Here is a 15981-nt window from a genome sequence, read left to right as displayed (position 1 = left end):
GTTTCGCATCATGGGTTACTACCATGGGATCCGCTCGTTGTTCTAAACTGACGTTCTTCAGTGCATTTTTAGTCGACCGAGTGAAGTATGCTGTTAGGACTGAATGATCGTTTGACGGTGCTCGTGTGACATTATTCGCGGTGCCTGGCGTTCGTATATCTAGGCAACTAGATAACTCTGTAGTTTTTCATTTTGATGAGGCCGGTTCCAGCTCTGACCGCGCTGATATCTCCGAACGGATCATTTTTCTCAGCCTATGGTCGCAACATTTTCTCTTCGCCTCGACAGCAGTATAGAGTAAGAATAGAGCAGTGTTCCTGTATATGCTCCCGCAGGGAGCATTACAGGAGCACTAGTATAGACCGACTCAGAGCGTCCCCTACAGAAAGCAGGGCCCCATTGCGATGGCCGTGTGACGTCGCGCCTTCCGCCTTCGCCACCATCGCGGCCAGAAGCTACGCAACCGCCCGCTGGGAACACGTGTCCCGCGTCCCGGGGTGCGAACCACTCCGTGTCCATCTCCGCGGCGCGAGTCGATTTTTCCTCGATGCCAACTCGTCGGGAAGTGCCCAAGATCGATGACCCGTCGACCAGGCGCTGGCCGTGCGACCGTGTACAGTAGCAGGGTCTGCCTACGGCCCGCCATCGCTCTCTGCGCGAACGCGGCCATCACGTCGTTACTCTGGCGAACATTCGCCGATGGCGCTAAGAGCGTTTGGCTGCCGTGGGACCGCTTTACGAGCTGAAGCCTGCACTTTAGCGTTCGCTGCGCTCTCTTGCCGGTCTCGTACTGATGAAAAAATTTGGAGGACGCTTAAGCTTCGTCTTTAAGAGTGAGACGCGACAGCGTGTAGCAGCGCTGCCAAGGAGTCCACGGAACGCCAGCGCCCGTTCGGCGCGACGCTTGCCCCGTTGGACAATTTAAGGAAAGGACGCCTGTCTCACATATCTCGGTGGCGACCCGAACGGGCCGTAAGGGAAGGAAATTGAAAGGAAAATTGGTTTTAAGGAAAGGAAATCACGCGTCTCACAATTCTCGCTGGACACCCGTACCGCGCCGTAAGGGAAGGAAAATCCCTTCCCTTACGGCGCGGTTCAGGTGTCCACTGAGATGCGCCATTTTAAAGCGAAAGCTTTACTGGCTGCAGTTTGAGCAGTTTCGCGCGATTCCTGGAGAGCCGTGCTGCGCATGCGCGAGGAGCAGTGAGGACACACGGCGCATTTTTCTTTCTCGCTCCCTAGTCACAACTGCGCATGCGCGACTAGTAGCACCGAGCCACAGCTGTTCCACCGCTGCGCAGCGCCGCGCCTTTCCTCAAAATGCAACTTTCAATTTTCAGTTTTCTCTTTCTTCTTTCCCTCTCTCCTTTATCCCTTCCTTTACGGCGCGGTTCGGGTGTCCACCGAGATATGTGAGACGGCTACAGTGCTTTGCGCGCTCGCCGCGCCATCTGGCATGACATAACACCGCGCGGCTCGCCGCCGCCGCCGTTTGGTATGACGTCACATTGCGTTCCTCGTCGTCGCGCTCGCCTCCACTCGCTTCGCCAGCTCAGTCGCATGCCTGATGTCATGTCGGAGGATTGAAAAGAAGAGCTCGCGTGCGCCTCAGCCACAGTTGTGTCGTCTTTAATGCGACAACAGCATAGACAGACTAACCTGGACTTGCAATTAAGATTAACCAAGGCTAACCATGCTATGCCTTAACTTTCGCTACGTATATGCTGGCATAGCCGAGCTAAGCCACTTCCAATTTTCTCTCTCTCGCTCCCTTGTCACTACTGCGCATGCGCCACTAGTAGCACCGAGCCACTGGTGTCCCGCGGTTGTGCAGTGCCGCGCCTTTCCTCAAAATCCAACTTTTTTTTCGCTCACGGCCAAAGGCGCCGACGGCACCGGCTTTTCTGCAACACTAGCTGCTTAACGCTATCGCGTTAAAAAAAAAGAAATATGACGTTTTCCTTTACCCTCTTGACAGCCTCGTTAGAAATGCCTAGAATGCAGTGATAATAATTGGTTTTTGGGGAAAGGAAATGGCGCAGTATTTGTCTCATATATCGTTGGACACCTGAACCGCGCCGTAAGGGAAGGGATAAAGGAGGGGGTGAATGAAGAAAGGAAGAAAGAGGTGCCGTAGTGGAGGGCTCCGGAATAATTTCGACCACCTGGGGATCTTTAACGTGCACTGACATCGCACAGCACACGGGCGCCTTAGCGTTTTTCCTCCATAAAAACGCAGCCGCCGCGGTCGGGTTCGAACCCGGGAACTCCGGATCAGTAGTCGAGCGCCCTAACCACTGAGCCACCGCGGCGGGTGTAGAATGCAGTGTCAGTGAGAATTTTGTGTTCATTTGGTAGCAAGTGCACGTCGACCCACGGGAGCATTGCGCTGGCATGTAAAGCCTTTTAGGGACACTCGTGCTGACCGCGGTCATTGTCATTGGCATCTGCGGCCGCTCCTGCACAGTTGCCATCACAGAGGAAGCAGTTCGTGTTTTATACTTTATTGAAGGTATTGAGCTGTTTCAGCGTGGTATTATCTTCCCGCAGGGAGCTTTAAAAAAAAAGGAAGAGAAATAAATGTGTGCTTCTTTGCCCTATCTTCGACCAAACAGTTTTCGGCCATAACTCGAGTCGGAAATAGACGAAATTTTAGGTGTTTTCGAACACGTACAATTTGCTCTACGAGGCCTTTAGGAATACGTGACAGACATCGGGGCGCGCATTGCTCATCACGTAGGTGAATGGAAAGGCGAGAACTACATGCGGAGATTAAGTTCACTCGCAAAAGCGATTTCTTTTCTATCGCGTACTTGTGATAAGACCTTGCCGGAAAGCCATACGTTTCTTGCGCACCGCATCCTGTGTAAGCGGTAGATGCGCGTTTGAGGTGTCCACCGATATGTCGAGAGCTACTGCCTCTTTTCCTTTCCTCAAAACACATGCTATCGCATTCCTCTACGTAAGCAGACTGGAGTGCCCTCAGAATTTTTTCTCTTAGCGGAGTGCTTCGATGTAATGCTGCGGCCACCTAGATGACGTTCGCCATGCAGCTTAATTTCCTGATTCGATGGGCTTCGCTATCGTAGAGTGTGGGAAGTCACGCAGGTACATCGAAATAGTTCTGAAAAAAAATGTAGCCTATTCTTTCCGGTAGCTTTCACATGCTGGCGAGACGTCTTGTTAGCCCGATGTCACGTGTAAAGAATGATGGAGGCGCTTTATACTCTGCGGCAATATTTATACCCCTCATTGCTGCTTTGCTGCAGCGATTTCACTTCCTTTTCGGTGTGCACCTGGTATTTTTCATCGTTAAAGCAGAGCGTAGGAAGGGATGCAGCAGCTATACTGGTCTTTGTAGCTCTAGTCCTTTCTTCGGAACCACCTTTTTATGGGTCCACGTGCTCGTTATAAATTCGCACCTTTCCACCAGCCTTCTTCTTCGTTCACTTTTTATTAAATGCGAAAGTCCCCCCGCCCTGTGTTTGCTGAAACGTGACCCTGTCAGCGCTTGCGAATGTGCGGCTTAGTACGGACGGTAGCCCCATCTGGTAGCCGCCAGAGCCGCGAGGGAGATTAACCGCCGACAGATGGCAGCACGCGTACCGTGGCGCGCGCGGTCGGCCCACCGTCGAAGTGAACGGCCCCGTTGCCGTCATTTCGCGCGGCAGATTTCCCGTTCTTGACGTCACCGCGGTGAAGAGCACCGGCAGAATGCCAGAAATGCTCAGCTCGCATTCGCAAAGGCGCATGGAATTATTTATGGCAGTAGTCGCGCGACAGCAGCAATGCAGGCGGCACTTTGATGCGGCACTTTGATTTGGCCGCGTGGTAAACGGCAACGCCGGTCGCTGTCTCAGCGGGATTTATTTATGTGCCCTGCTTCTGTCTGGCAGCTACACTAGCTTTGTCACAAGGTTTTTTTTTTTTACAAAACATGCGTCTCGAACTCGTTTCTCGACGCGGAAATCCAGGCAGACCGAATCCGTGCGTGTCCCCTAAAAAGTTTGCGCAGTGATGCCGAATGCACCGGACGCTGCAGCAAATGAGAATAGCCAGAGTGCAGGTGCCGCTACACTGCGACTAGCGCACTATGTACTGGAACTATTAGGGCAAAAGTAAGCCGTGTTTTTCCTAAGCGGTTATATTCGGGATGCAGCGAGGTTGAAAGACGTGTATGCGGAGCTTATCATCACAGGGACCACGCGCCTTGCACCATGTCGAGGCACAGAACTACATTGCACTGCACGCTTTTCTGTGGCTGCGACTTCGTGCGCGGAAGCTGTGAGGGCTTTGCCCATTATTACTTCGTACCCTTGCCGACTTGGTTTGCTCAGTTTCTGCTGGCTGGAGTGTGCCACTTGGAATGCTCTTCGCGCTTCTTCTTCCGTTTTGCGGACGGTGCTAAAGGCTAACTGCGCTTATCAGGTCTCTGGAGTAGCGGTTCCGTGACCTCTCTGGCCTTGAGTGTTGTCGCGCTAAGTCATTGGCCAGATGGCAGCAGAGACGGCACGACACTCGATACTAGTATCGGTCGTTAGCATAACATGCATTAAAAAAACAAAAATAACTAGTATCAGCTCATTTCGTTAGGATGCGCTTGGTTGTTGCCCGACGGTTGCCACGACCTTGTGCAGAGATTCACTTCATTCACTTCCCGCAGCGGTTGCGTACGGTTGCCAATCGACCGCACTGCGCATCTAGACAAATGGCACTTTCAGATGCCGACCAACTGCTGTGCTGGATAGTCACTGCGACGGAAGCAGTCGGAGCTGGAACTAGGACTGCGATTTCTGGCGCTCGGTGTGAAAATGCACTGCGCCGCCGCTATTAACTTGCTCCCAACTTGCTCGCGCGCCGTTGCGCGGTGCCTTCGGGGGCTCTTTTACAGCGCGCTCGGGCCTCCTCCCGAACATCGGCGGCGCTTTACGACTCTCGGTGGGTCGCCGGGGCGTCGTGGAGCAGCGGAGAGGGGAGTGAGAAAGAGGGGCATGTGGGAAGAGCTGTGCCGAACGGAGGGCATGTTTTGACGCCGTGACGTTGCGTCGTACTCTGCCGAGGAAGCCGTGCTGTATGTGTGCGCAGAGGTGTATGTTTGTGGGGAGGCGGGCGGGCTGCGTTTGAAGGCGGCCCGGCAATGTCTTCCCCGTTGCTGGCTTCCGCGGGGAGAAGCGTGCTCTTCTCGTTGCTCGCGCGTGTTTCCGAACGCTATAAATCAGGCCGCTCTCCCCATCCCCCACCTCTTTTCGGCCGGGTTTGCCGGGAGCTCTCGCCCTCTCTGCTAGCGTTGACGCGTTGCCTGTCCGCACCGATTGCTCTGCTTGGCGCCCTCCCTAGCAGTGAAAGGGGGACGGGGGACGGTTAGAGCTCTCGTAGGAATAGGCAGTTTAAGCTTGACGCGAGCGCATTACCGTTGCCGGAATAGCGTCGTCGGGAGGTGCAGCGGGCTGCTCGCCTCGGTCGGTGGCTTGGGGGCACGCCGCACACTGTGGAATGAGTGCCAGCAAGTGCGCAGGTCAGAATTGAAATATGGCAAGTTGTGTTCCGCCAGAATGTGGCAGAACTGCTCGTGCGACGCGCGGCTTACGCGGTTGTGCTGTGGCTTAGTTCTCTTCACGGATGCTTACGATCGGCAGTATGCATTTGCCTTCCGGCAGAAGACGGCAGTTAAGTTTATTTTTGGTTACGCGCGCGTTCGCCAGATGTCCCCACTGACGCTGCGGATCCGTTTCATACCTGCCGTGGTGACCCTGTTGCTTTGGCGTTCCGCTGCCGAGCCTGAAATTGCGGGATCCAATCTCGGCCACATTCATATGGAGGCGAGATAACCCGCCGCGGTGGCTCAGTGGTTAGAGCGCTCGGCTACTTCGAACCCGGCCGCGGAGGCCGCGTTTCGATAGAAGCGAAACGCAAAAGGCGCCCGTGTGCTGTGCGATGCCAATGTACGTTAAAGATCCCCAGGTGGTCGAAATTATTCCGTAGACCTCCATTCACTCCTTCCTTTATCCCTTCCTTTACGGCGCGGTTGGGGTCTACACCCAGATATGTGAGAGTTACTGCGCCATTTCCTTTCCTCAAAACCAATTTTTGTTTTTGTTTTCAGATGCGAATTTAACGCTCTGGGCGCTGTGCGATGTCATTGCGCGTTAACAGTCCCGGGTAATCAAAATTAATTCCGGAGCTTTCTACTACAGTCCACCCCATCGCCCACTTGCGGCTTAGTACTGCTGCTGCTACTACTACTTAATAAGCCTACTTCTAAGATGATTACTGTTTCTAAAGGCACCACTATTATCATCATCTTCTTCATCCTCATCCCTTTTCATGTCGGTATACCGCTGGCTAATACGGCACAGGGTAGTCCACTGAAAACAACAGTCCTCTCACTGCATGCGTCGGGTTACGGGGTGTCGTGGAGTCTTTTCGAAACGGCAGATCGACGCCTTTTTGGGACGCGCGATGAGCCCCCATCTCTTTCGGTTTCGAAACTGCCACCTGGCCGGTCTAATTAGTGGCGAGGCTCATTCTTTGCGCGTGCGCGCTTGGAAATCCTTCGGTTCTGGGTTCCCCATCCATTCACCCGCGACTCTCTCGACTGGCGCGCCGCGATTGCTTTAGATAATACGGGCGCGGTAAGCCGCTTTTGGCCGAGCGGTCCCTGACTACCCCCTCCCCCTCTTTTTTCGATTGTCTCACCGACTGTAGCGCCGTTCTTGTGGGGAAACTAAAACTGTGACGGAGAAGGCCGCAAGGGAAATCGCTGGGCGTTTGTATCCGCTTTGGTATTGTGCAACTGGGTATATCTCCTTACACTGCAGTCAGCTTTCCAGGTAGGGTGAATATATGGGCGGCTCTCGGCTTCAGTGGTCTTGCGTATGCAGTGCATTTCTTAAGCTGATTTATAGCTGAAACGGAAAACAAAAGCAAATGCAGTGATTTCTTCCTCTACACAGCATCGCACTCAGAGGCGATGAGAGGGAAAGGGCGAAGAGGCCGTAATTTCACCGTCGTTCGCTCAGGAGTTTATACTGGATAAAGCGCGCGAATCGGTCTTGCTATATATATATATATATATATATATATATATATATATATATATATATATATATATATATATATATATATATATATATATATATATATATATATATATCAGCAGTCGCGGCTTGGTTGCGAAAATGACTCCGGGAGGTTGGCTTTAACGGAGAGCCATCATTTTGCGGACTTAATTCACCCGTAGAAAGTTCCTCTTGCTGTTTGTCCTTGTTATATGCGGCGCTTGTTCAGCCTCATTTTGGCGTTTCTGTTCTCGAGCTCTAATCCTTATTGCGAAACGTCCTTTCCAGTGGGAAAAAAACTTTCCGCTTATGGCCGCGATACTTTGTTCGGTGTGTCCGCGCCTGCCGAAACTCGGTTCTTCTCATGGAATAAATTTGAACTGTGCTGGCTTTGCATCACATAATTACATCCGTCGATTTCGCTGTGCGCTTGGGCTGTGCTTCGCGTGCAGGGATTTCTTCGATGTGGCTGTTCAGCAGGACCGAAATGAGTGCCTCAGATTTCGCTTGTTAACGATACTTAGAGTGCCATTGATTTTTCTCGTTTCAGGCGTTACCTGGCGCCAAACTACAGACCGGGCACATACGGCAGCTAGCGCTTGGGCGCCTCTCACCAAAAGGTCTGTTGCCTCCTCCTTTTATTATTATTATTTTCTTGCACGTTGCTAATAAGAGGCCTGCTGTGGCCAGGGCCTGAGGCCGCCTTTTCGTAACTGACGCGTGCTCGGGTTCAACGAAGAGCAGCAAGTGCGTGAGAGCTTTATATGCCGTGTTCTTGGCGACTGGAATCGGCTAATGTTCCGAGGTCACCGTTTTTTCTCGTGCATGAGGAAAAGCCGAGTCCCAGATTTCAAGATGGATATGAATACAGATTGAACGATTACAAACCTTAGGGTAGCGAACACGGTATTTTTTTTTTTTTGCGAACGGCGCTGAAAACCTGCCAGCCATATTTTTTTCTTTTGCACGCAGAGAAAACATATCAGTGGCCGTTGTACGTGGAAAGACAAGGATGAATGTGCAAAGAAAAGAAAAATAAATGCTTACTCAGAGGCTGCGCTGCCTGCTCCTCATTCAGTGCGGAGTTCGGAACCGTATTTGAGGAAACTGAAAAGACTGGACGAAGAATGAGGCTTAAAACTCCATAGCGTAGAGCTTATGCCCATACTGAATTCAAAACGTTTAGTAGCCCTTAACTACTTGCTTAGTTTATATTTTGAAATAATGCAACTTGCACGACTGGGTATGTGATCATTTTTCATTCCCACCGTTTCCTTTGAGGCTTTCGGTTTCCACTCCTCCTCCTGTTTTTTTTGCTTTTTTTTTGTGTCAGCAAGTGCGCGGTTCCACTGCGGCGCTTGCTAGAAACTAAATGCTTGACGTGTATTCAGCGATATATATATATATATATATATATATATATATATATATATATATATATATATATATATATATATATATATATATATATATATATATATATATATATATATATATATATATATATATATCGCGTAAGTGTATGACCACTGTACGTACTTAGTGGCATGCGGACCGTGACTCTGCGGCGCCGTTTCATAACATCGTTCCAGTGCGGACTCGTGCAGGTAAAACGTTTTGCATGCTGCTTTGCATTCTGAGTTTTCCTTAGCGTAAACAGAAGCTGCAAGCCATGTATTTGATAGGGCTTGCTTCTGCATGCACGTTGGACTAGGGCGGTCAGACCGCTGTGCCAGTGTCAGGAATTTAAAACAGTCCAGTGCGGTTTACCTACAGACACTGCACCTGCGGTCGTCAACAGCTGTCGCAGTCGCAATTTGTCGCCCGCTTTTCGTAATCATCCCGACTTTGTTCTTCGTTGTCTTCGTACTTGACGGGCATCTGGAGTTTTAGCGCGTGCCTCCGGCTCGATTTTTTTGAAGGCGCTGTCGGTGTACTTTGAATCGTCAATTCAGGGTGGCGCACATCTGGCACAGAGTGAGGCGTCGTTTACCGTTCTGTCATATAGGAACTTGAGCACGGCGTGTCCCCGCGGCTAGCGTAACATACGTCTTTGCATTTTGGTGCACTGAAGGGATCCAAGCAAGGAGGTGCTCGTAAAGAAGGGACACAGGGCCAGGTTAGGAAGCGAATGAGATGCGGAGGTGGGGACGGGGCAGCGGAGACGCGCCTGAGGGTCCGATCCGCGAGCTAAAGGGAAACCCTTTCAGGGGAATGACCCGAAGGCGGGAACCAGTAGAGGAGATGGGGAACAGAGTGGGGATGGTTCATCGAGGAGAATGGGGACGAAGCTGTGTAGATACGACGCCGCAGGTCATAGGTGGCGCCTCCGTTGTGTTGCTGTAAATGAACGAGCGTAAACGGGAAGAAGAAATGAAGGAGCCTGGCGAGCTCGCCTTGGTGATCACGTCCGTGCGTCTGTTGTATGATGCTGCCGCCCTGCGGCAAGTAGGCCGTGTCCGTGAGCAGACCCGCGGCGACAGGGCGAGAGGGTGGGGAGAGGGTTTGCGGACAGCAGCAGAGGCTGGGGCGAGGGGTAGTGTTCCGCCGCTTGATAGCCCTGGGCGCGATTGATTGCGGCAGTGCGTCGGCGATACTATGAGGGTGGGGAGGGGGGGGGGGGCTATAAGCTTCTACGAAGGGCGGAGTCGCCTGGTGCGTGGCGCCTCTTTTCTGCATCCCTTCGTTATATTCACGCCTGGCGGGCATGACCTTGTCCGGCGTACTCCATGTCCGTAGTCGTGCCGCCTCTTTGTCTTGGATGTTGTCGGGAAGGTGGATTGGATATGCCTGTCGGTCTTTAGCTTCTGTTTGAACAATGATGGGTTTTTGGGGAAAGGAAATGGCGCAGTATCTGTCTCATATGTCGTTGGACACCTGAACCTCGCCGTACGGGAAGGGATAAAGGAGGGAGTGAAAGGAGAAAGGAAGGAACAGGTGCCGTAGTGGAGGGCTCTGGAATAATTTCTACCGCCTGGGGATCTTTTAGCGTGCACTGAACGCCGAATATGGATTTGGAGCGTTCGCTTTTCCAATTGCGCAGTTCGTGCGCCTTAGCTTCTGATGTTTGGCGTGTGTGCGTGTTGGGAGTAGGGAGGAACGCACGCGCGTCACGTGGTGGAACTAAGACGATACAGCGGACTGCACCGGAGACCTTAACCGGCCTGATAAGTGATTCGTCGTAGGGAAAAGTTTCCTGGCTGGGCGTAGAGCAGAGAAGCGGAGGCGGCAGCCTGAGCGACTGATAGTACTCCGGCAGCGTACACAAAATTCACGGTACATTTTTATTTCTTGACGTTGTCTTTCCATTTTCTATTGTTCTTTAATTCGATCATTTTGGCGTATTATACTGTCACCGTCCGTTTCTTGGCCAGTCGACAGCAAAAGGGGGGGGGGGGGGGTATTGGCGTTTCAGACTTTAGTCTAAGGGTGACGGCAGGAACATTTTCTCTCAGCCGATGCAGCGTAACCGAGAAAAGTGAGGAAGACCCTCCACTACGGCACCTCTTCTTCCTTCCTTCTTTCACTCCCTCGTTTATCCCTTCCCTTACGGCGCGGTTCAGGTTTCGGCCGATATATGAGACAGATACTGCGCCATTTTCTTTCCCCAAGAACCAATTATTATTATTATTATTATTATTATTAATATTATTAAGACTGTGATGATGAGGATGGCAGTACAGGCGTCGTTGGCGACGAATGAATGGCGAAAGATTGAACGAAGAAATCAGCACATGCAGTTTAACTACCATGGAGCAGTGCTGTGTGCGATGCCTACTTTCAACGTTGGGATGGGCCATTGACTTCCTCACCTCATTTTGTTTTATCCCTCGTGTATTCCGCTGGCATGTTCTGTGCGGTAGCGGGTATGTAGAGTAGGGTATAGGGGGACTGTTCTTTCCTGCTTTTAGTTTATTTGCGTTGTTTGTCCCTTTCTCTTTTATACTCCGCGGTGGCTCAGTGGCTACCGCTCTCGGCTGCTGAGCACGGCAGGGGAGGTCCCAGTCCGATGATGACCCTTTAAATGAGGTTTTGTCGCGCGTTAAAGAATCCCACGGTGTCGAAGGTAATCCGGAGTTCGCAATGGCGCATCTCATAGCCAGTTATGTAGCTTTGCAACACATACGCATGCGCACCAAAAGAAAACACATAACCGCTTTCTTTTTCGCGGAATGTAGTCGCCTTTGCTGCACCCTGCAGTTCATTCGTGTCGCTCGGGCACACAAACGCGTCTCTACCAACTGACATTAGGCGCGTGAGGGCGAATACAAATGGGTAAATTATGCCGCCGAGTTCTGCGCCTTTGAAGTTATTTTTCGGAGGCGAGGTAGTGCAGAGATTGGCAGTTGGGGCAATTTAAAAAAAAAAGAAGAAGAAAGGGACCTCAGAGCTATGTTTTCCGACGCACTAAAATCCCGTAGCAGACGAATGAAAGAAGAGAGAGAAAGGAAGACAAAAAAGAACGAGCAGCAGCTGTTAGCGGTTTTTCATTTCACGGTTGGAAAATGCACACGCCGTAGGAACCGTCAATTGCTCGCCCTCCTCGTGGTAAGAAATCTTGGCTGCCGTACGGTAACGTACAGTTGCATGTTTTATTCAGCCGTTTTTCTTTTTTTTTTCTAAAATGGAGAAGCGAGAAATGCGTTTGTTCAGGCCGTCGGTATGTAGTTCAGCAGATTTTGATTTTTTTCCGCATATCGGGAGCTTCTGTGCTTTATCCCCCCCCCCCCCCCTCTCACACACACACACGCATTCTGGGAAATGCGCACGAACCGTTTGCTTTGTTCGTTAATTTATCACCGTCCGGAGACCCGAGCTTTTGCGTTCTCCGCCGATGCGCCAGCGCTGCATCCCCCCCCCCCCCCTCCGCCGCTATTTATGCAACGCACGCACGCACATAAGCATACGCATGCGCGACCTGGACGCAAAAACCACGCCGCCGTCCGAGTACAGAGGCTCGCGAACGGGAATGCCGATTAATGGCTTTTCATTTCCTTCGCTGCGAGGCGCGCGCGCGGGCGCCGAAGTCTTCACCGCGCCGGCGGAAGCTTTTTACTCGCCGCTACGCGCCACCTTTGTGTTTTTGTGTGCGTGCGTGCGTGAAAGGGAGCTTGAGAGCGTGGGTTGCCGGGAGCCGTAAATCACGCGCCGCTGTCGAGCCGGCGACGCCGCTGGCAGCGTGCCGGCGTTGCCGTCTTCTTCGGGCGATCGTGCGCATCACGGATTGCGGGCCGCCGCGACCAGTCGCCAGTCGGGCCGGCACCGTTGATGGGCGCAGATTCGAATTGCAAGGTGGTGCCGCTCTGTTGCGCCTGTTTTCTTTCTTGTTTCAAGAAACAGGAGCTGGCGCTCGCCGCGGCATTGTTCCGAGTGGAAGGGGAAAGAGGGAGAAAGGGAGCGTTATACAGCGAGCGAAGGAAACGGGGAATGAAGAAAGAAATAGAGACGTTTGGGAGTATTCAGAGACACGGGGGAAGCAAAAGAACACGCGAGAAAGCACCGGACGAGGTAGAGAGAGGGAGGAGGGGGGGGGGGGGAGGGATCTTGTACGCACCTGCTTTTTCATTCTTTTCCCGCGGCCGTCTTGGCGCGAAAATGAAAGAGGGGACAGCCGGGCGCGAAAGGCAGGCACACGGGAGGCGCCTCCTACGATGGACAGCCGCCGCGGCGATTGTGGTTCTCATGATTTATATATAAAGCTATGTAGATACCTGCCAAGCTGTCGGGGAGGGGACGGGGGGAGGCTCGCGCGCACTGCCCCGGGGGCGCCTTCGGAGCTGGCTTGCCGCCGTCCTCCTGATCGCTCGCCGAGGAGCCGGCCACTCTTTACGTCCGAGCCGCTCCTTCTTTCTGCTGCCGCCGCAGCCTCTTCCACCCATCTTCTCCTCGCTCCTCCTGCGCGGCTGTTATTTCGCCCGGCTCAGCATCTCGCGGTGGCTCTTCGCCACGCGAATGCACCTGAGAGGGCGAGCGACGATAAAAAAAAAAAACAACAGAAGAGGGACGGGCCGAAGATACGCTCGAAAGGGCCGGATTTACTGCCGCTGATGTATTCAACTTCCCTCCTCCTCCTCCTCTGAGGCGAGAGGAGAGGGGAGATAAAGGAACTGGTAGAGCTCCTCGCCGGTGGAAGAGGTAACAGTAAGGGAGCCAGCGGGATCGGACCGTTTTTTTTTTTCTTCACTTGCGGGCTGGAAGGAAGGTATAAACAGGCCTCCCTGCGGCCGCGCACAAAGCAATCGTGTGATGAGAAACAGCGAGCTGTTTCGTTCCCCTATATCTGGCCCGCGTCTCGCGCGCGCACTTGTGTCTGTTTGCGTAGTTAGTCGTCGCCATCGCCAGAGGAGAAGGCGGGGCTTACGGCTTTGGCGATCTCCGCGTTCTCCCCGGCCACTTTCTCCTCCTCAGCCGGCATGCCGGTCTTCGCGCCTGCCGCTCTCGGCTCGCCGTTGTAGCTGCTCGAGACGGCGCGGGCCCGAGCCGTAATCTGGCGAACGACTTTAGTGGTTGTTGCTCGGCGCAAACACGGCGCGTGTGTGCGTAGGTATGTGCTGGGCCGATGCCGGTCGGCCGGCGGCCTGGTATGAGGCTGTAAGCGCGATAAAAGGAGAAGGATTCGAAGAGAGAGAGAGAGGGCGAGAGATCCGCGCGCTATCTCGTGGCCGGCGACGTCCAGAAAAAAAAAAGGGAGGGAGGGAGGGGGGGGGGGGGGGTCGTCGGCTTCGTATCTCGGCCGGGAGGGGGGGGTGCCCATTTTCGGACAGGTGAGCGCGGGCCTTGTTTTCTTCGTGTGCAGCGGGAGGGAAACGCGTCTGGGCGGATTCTGTGCCTTTTTGCTTCCTGGACTTATTATACTTCCTCCCGATGCGAGCACGGTGTGTACAGCACACCCTTGTGCCTCGACGGCGGCTTGGTTTTTCCTGTCCTTGGCGCTCTCGTCTGTTGCTTTCCTTTGGCCGAGCAGTCGCATGCAGCAGCCGTCTTGGAATGCGCGCTGTTTGCCCGGCTGGAGTGGTAGCGTCTTGCGGAAGATGAGCCGGATGGTGGCGGCCCGACCCCGTGTGTTCGGTACACTGGCGCGTAATCTTACGGCGTGGACGCGGCGGCGGTCCTGGCAGTGTCAGCGAGAGTGGGGCAGGTCAGCCGTGAGCGGCCGCTGGATTGTGTGGCTGAAGAGCCCCGCTACTCGGCCCGGTGCTGTGCCGCTGGTGCTCTTCGCCCGTGCGCCGCTGGTGTTGCTGCTTTCCTCGCGAATCGGCTGCTGCTCCTCCACTCTTGCCGCACCGGATGACTTCCTCCGGCGCGCTCTGTGCGCCGGCTATGATTAAGCCCGGCCGGTCAGCCTGTGCGTGTGTGCGCGCGCGTTGCCTTCGTTGCTGGGGCTTCTGCAGGCCGGGCTGCTGCTGCTGCCCCGTGTTTGCGCAAAACCTGGTACCGTCAGGGCCCGAAATGAAGGCTGCGAGAGACAACAAGATGGAGGCGATGGGAATAAAGAAAAAAAAAGGGGGGCAAAGCAAGAAACGACGTGGGCTCGGAAGGTGGGCCCGGCCGCCGTATCAAAAGGTGATCTCTGCTCTCGAGATTGCTGTTGACGCACACAGAAAAGGGGGAAGGAAGGAAGCCGTCCGGCGCGTTCTCTCTCTCTCTTGTGTTCTACGCAGCAGCGCCACACTCACTGATGTTTCCCGGTGGTGTCGGCTTTTTCCTCCTCTTGGCTCTTCGGAGGCGGACTGCCTTATTTTTTTTCCTCCTCTGTTTCGCCTTTCTATCGCCTTTTCCCGACTCTTTCCCCGTTCTCCCTCTCCATACCCCGGCCGTTGTTGGGTGTGTGATTCGCGCCTCCCACGCGTTGGCTGGCGGCCTCTGTTAGCTTTCTTTCTGTTCGCCCGGTCTGTTTGAGGATGCCCGGGCCAGGCGCAAAATTGTGTGCGCGCGGTGTCGGCCCGAGCTTGTACGTCTCTGTACGCGTGTGTATACGTAAGGGAAAACGGAGAAGCGGCTTCTGTTGCCTGCCAGCTCTCGGGATCGCTCTCCCCCTGCTTTTTCTTCTCGTCGAAACGCGTTCGGCGCCGTTTTGAGCTGGCTGCTGTTGCGAGAACGTCTGCCGCAGCAGCAGTTTGTGATCGGGCTCCGGGCGCGCGCTCCTCGAGACGGGTGGCGAGAGTGTCGCTGTGCGCGGCGCTCCCGCGTTTGCCGGTGCCTATAGTTGTTGCGTGTGCACGCTGCGCGCAACCGCGAGGGAAACCGGCCTAGTTTCTTTGCCGGCTTTGCTGTTTACGGGGGCTGTATTCGACGCCGCAGTGTCTTGTTAAGGGGAAAACTGTTCGCAGTGCGACTCCTTCTTTGTACTGTGCCATTCTTTTCGTCGGCATTTGTTGTTTATTTTGTATGATTCGACGGCGCGGCAGATGACGTGACGTCCTGCGGAACTGATGACATTTTAAACTGCGTCTTCGGTGATGAGAGTCTTTTTTTTTTTTTGTCGCTGGCGTGGCAACGGCGTTTTACTTTGCCCGGAAGTTCGCGTCGGTAGCAGTTTTTGCGACTGTCTAACAGCTCCGTTTTCTTGCTCACTACATTATTCCTCCCTGTGTCTTTTTTTTTTTAAATTCTAACTGCCCATTCTACAGGATCTGCCGTCGTATAATCCCCTCTACACTTTAGCCAGTAGTCGCAGTTTAGCTCGGGCGCCTAACTTGCCCCGTCTTGTTATAGAGTCTGGACTATAGCGTTTTCGCTTCCTAGCTAAACTGGCTCTCCTCTTTATTTTTTTTTCTCTCTCTCTGTCTCTCCTTTCCCCTTCCTCCCTCCCTCCCCAGCTTGCAGTGCGCCTCCGAAGCGTGATCCGGCACACCGCGGGAGCGCGCCCAGGTGCTTCGTTAATTAGTTTAGTCGGGAACCGCTAAAACTTTTCCCCTCGGGG

General features: G+C 53.5%; 1 protein-coding gene across 30 annotated transcripts in view; it reads left to right on the top strand.

The window, feature by feature from the left end:
- The window catches only part of mub (poly(rC)-binding protein mub), a 385362-nt gene that overhangs the window by 138593 nt on the left and 230788 nt on the right, over window positions 1-15981 (top strand). For all 30 annotated transcript variants that reach the window (XM_077627372.1, XM_077627365.1, XM_077627374.1 and 27 more), the window contains one exon: window positions 7609-7678. The gene's annotated coding sequence lies outside the window, so the exon portion shown is untranslated. The remainder of the gene's footprint in view (window positions 1-7608; window positions 7679-15981) is intronic.

Source organism: Amblyomma americanum, chromosome 6 (genome assembly GCF_052857255.1).
Source record: "Amblyomma americanum isolate KBUSLIRL-KWMA chromosome 6, ASM5285725v1, whole genome shotgun sequence".
In the NCBI taxonomy this organism is placed as follows: domain Eukaryota; kingdom Metazoa; phylum Arthropoda; class Arachnida; order Ixodida; family Ixodidae; genus Amblyomma; species Amblyomma americanum.
Note: the sequence above shows the minus strand (reverse complement) of the source record. Positions and strands in the feature narration are given on the sequence as shown.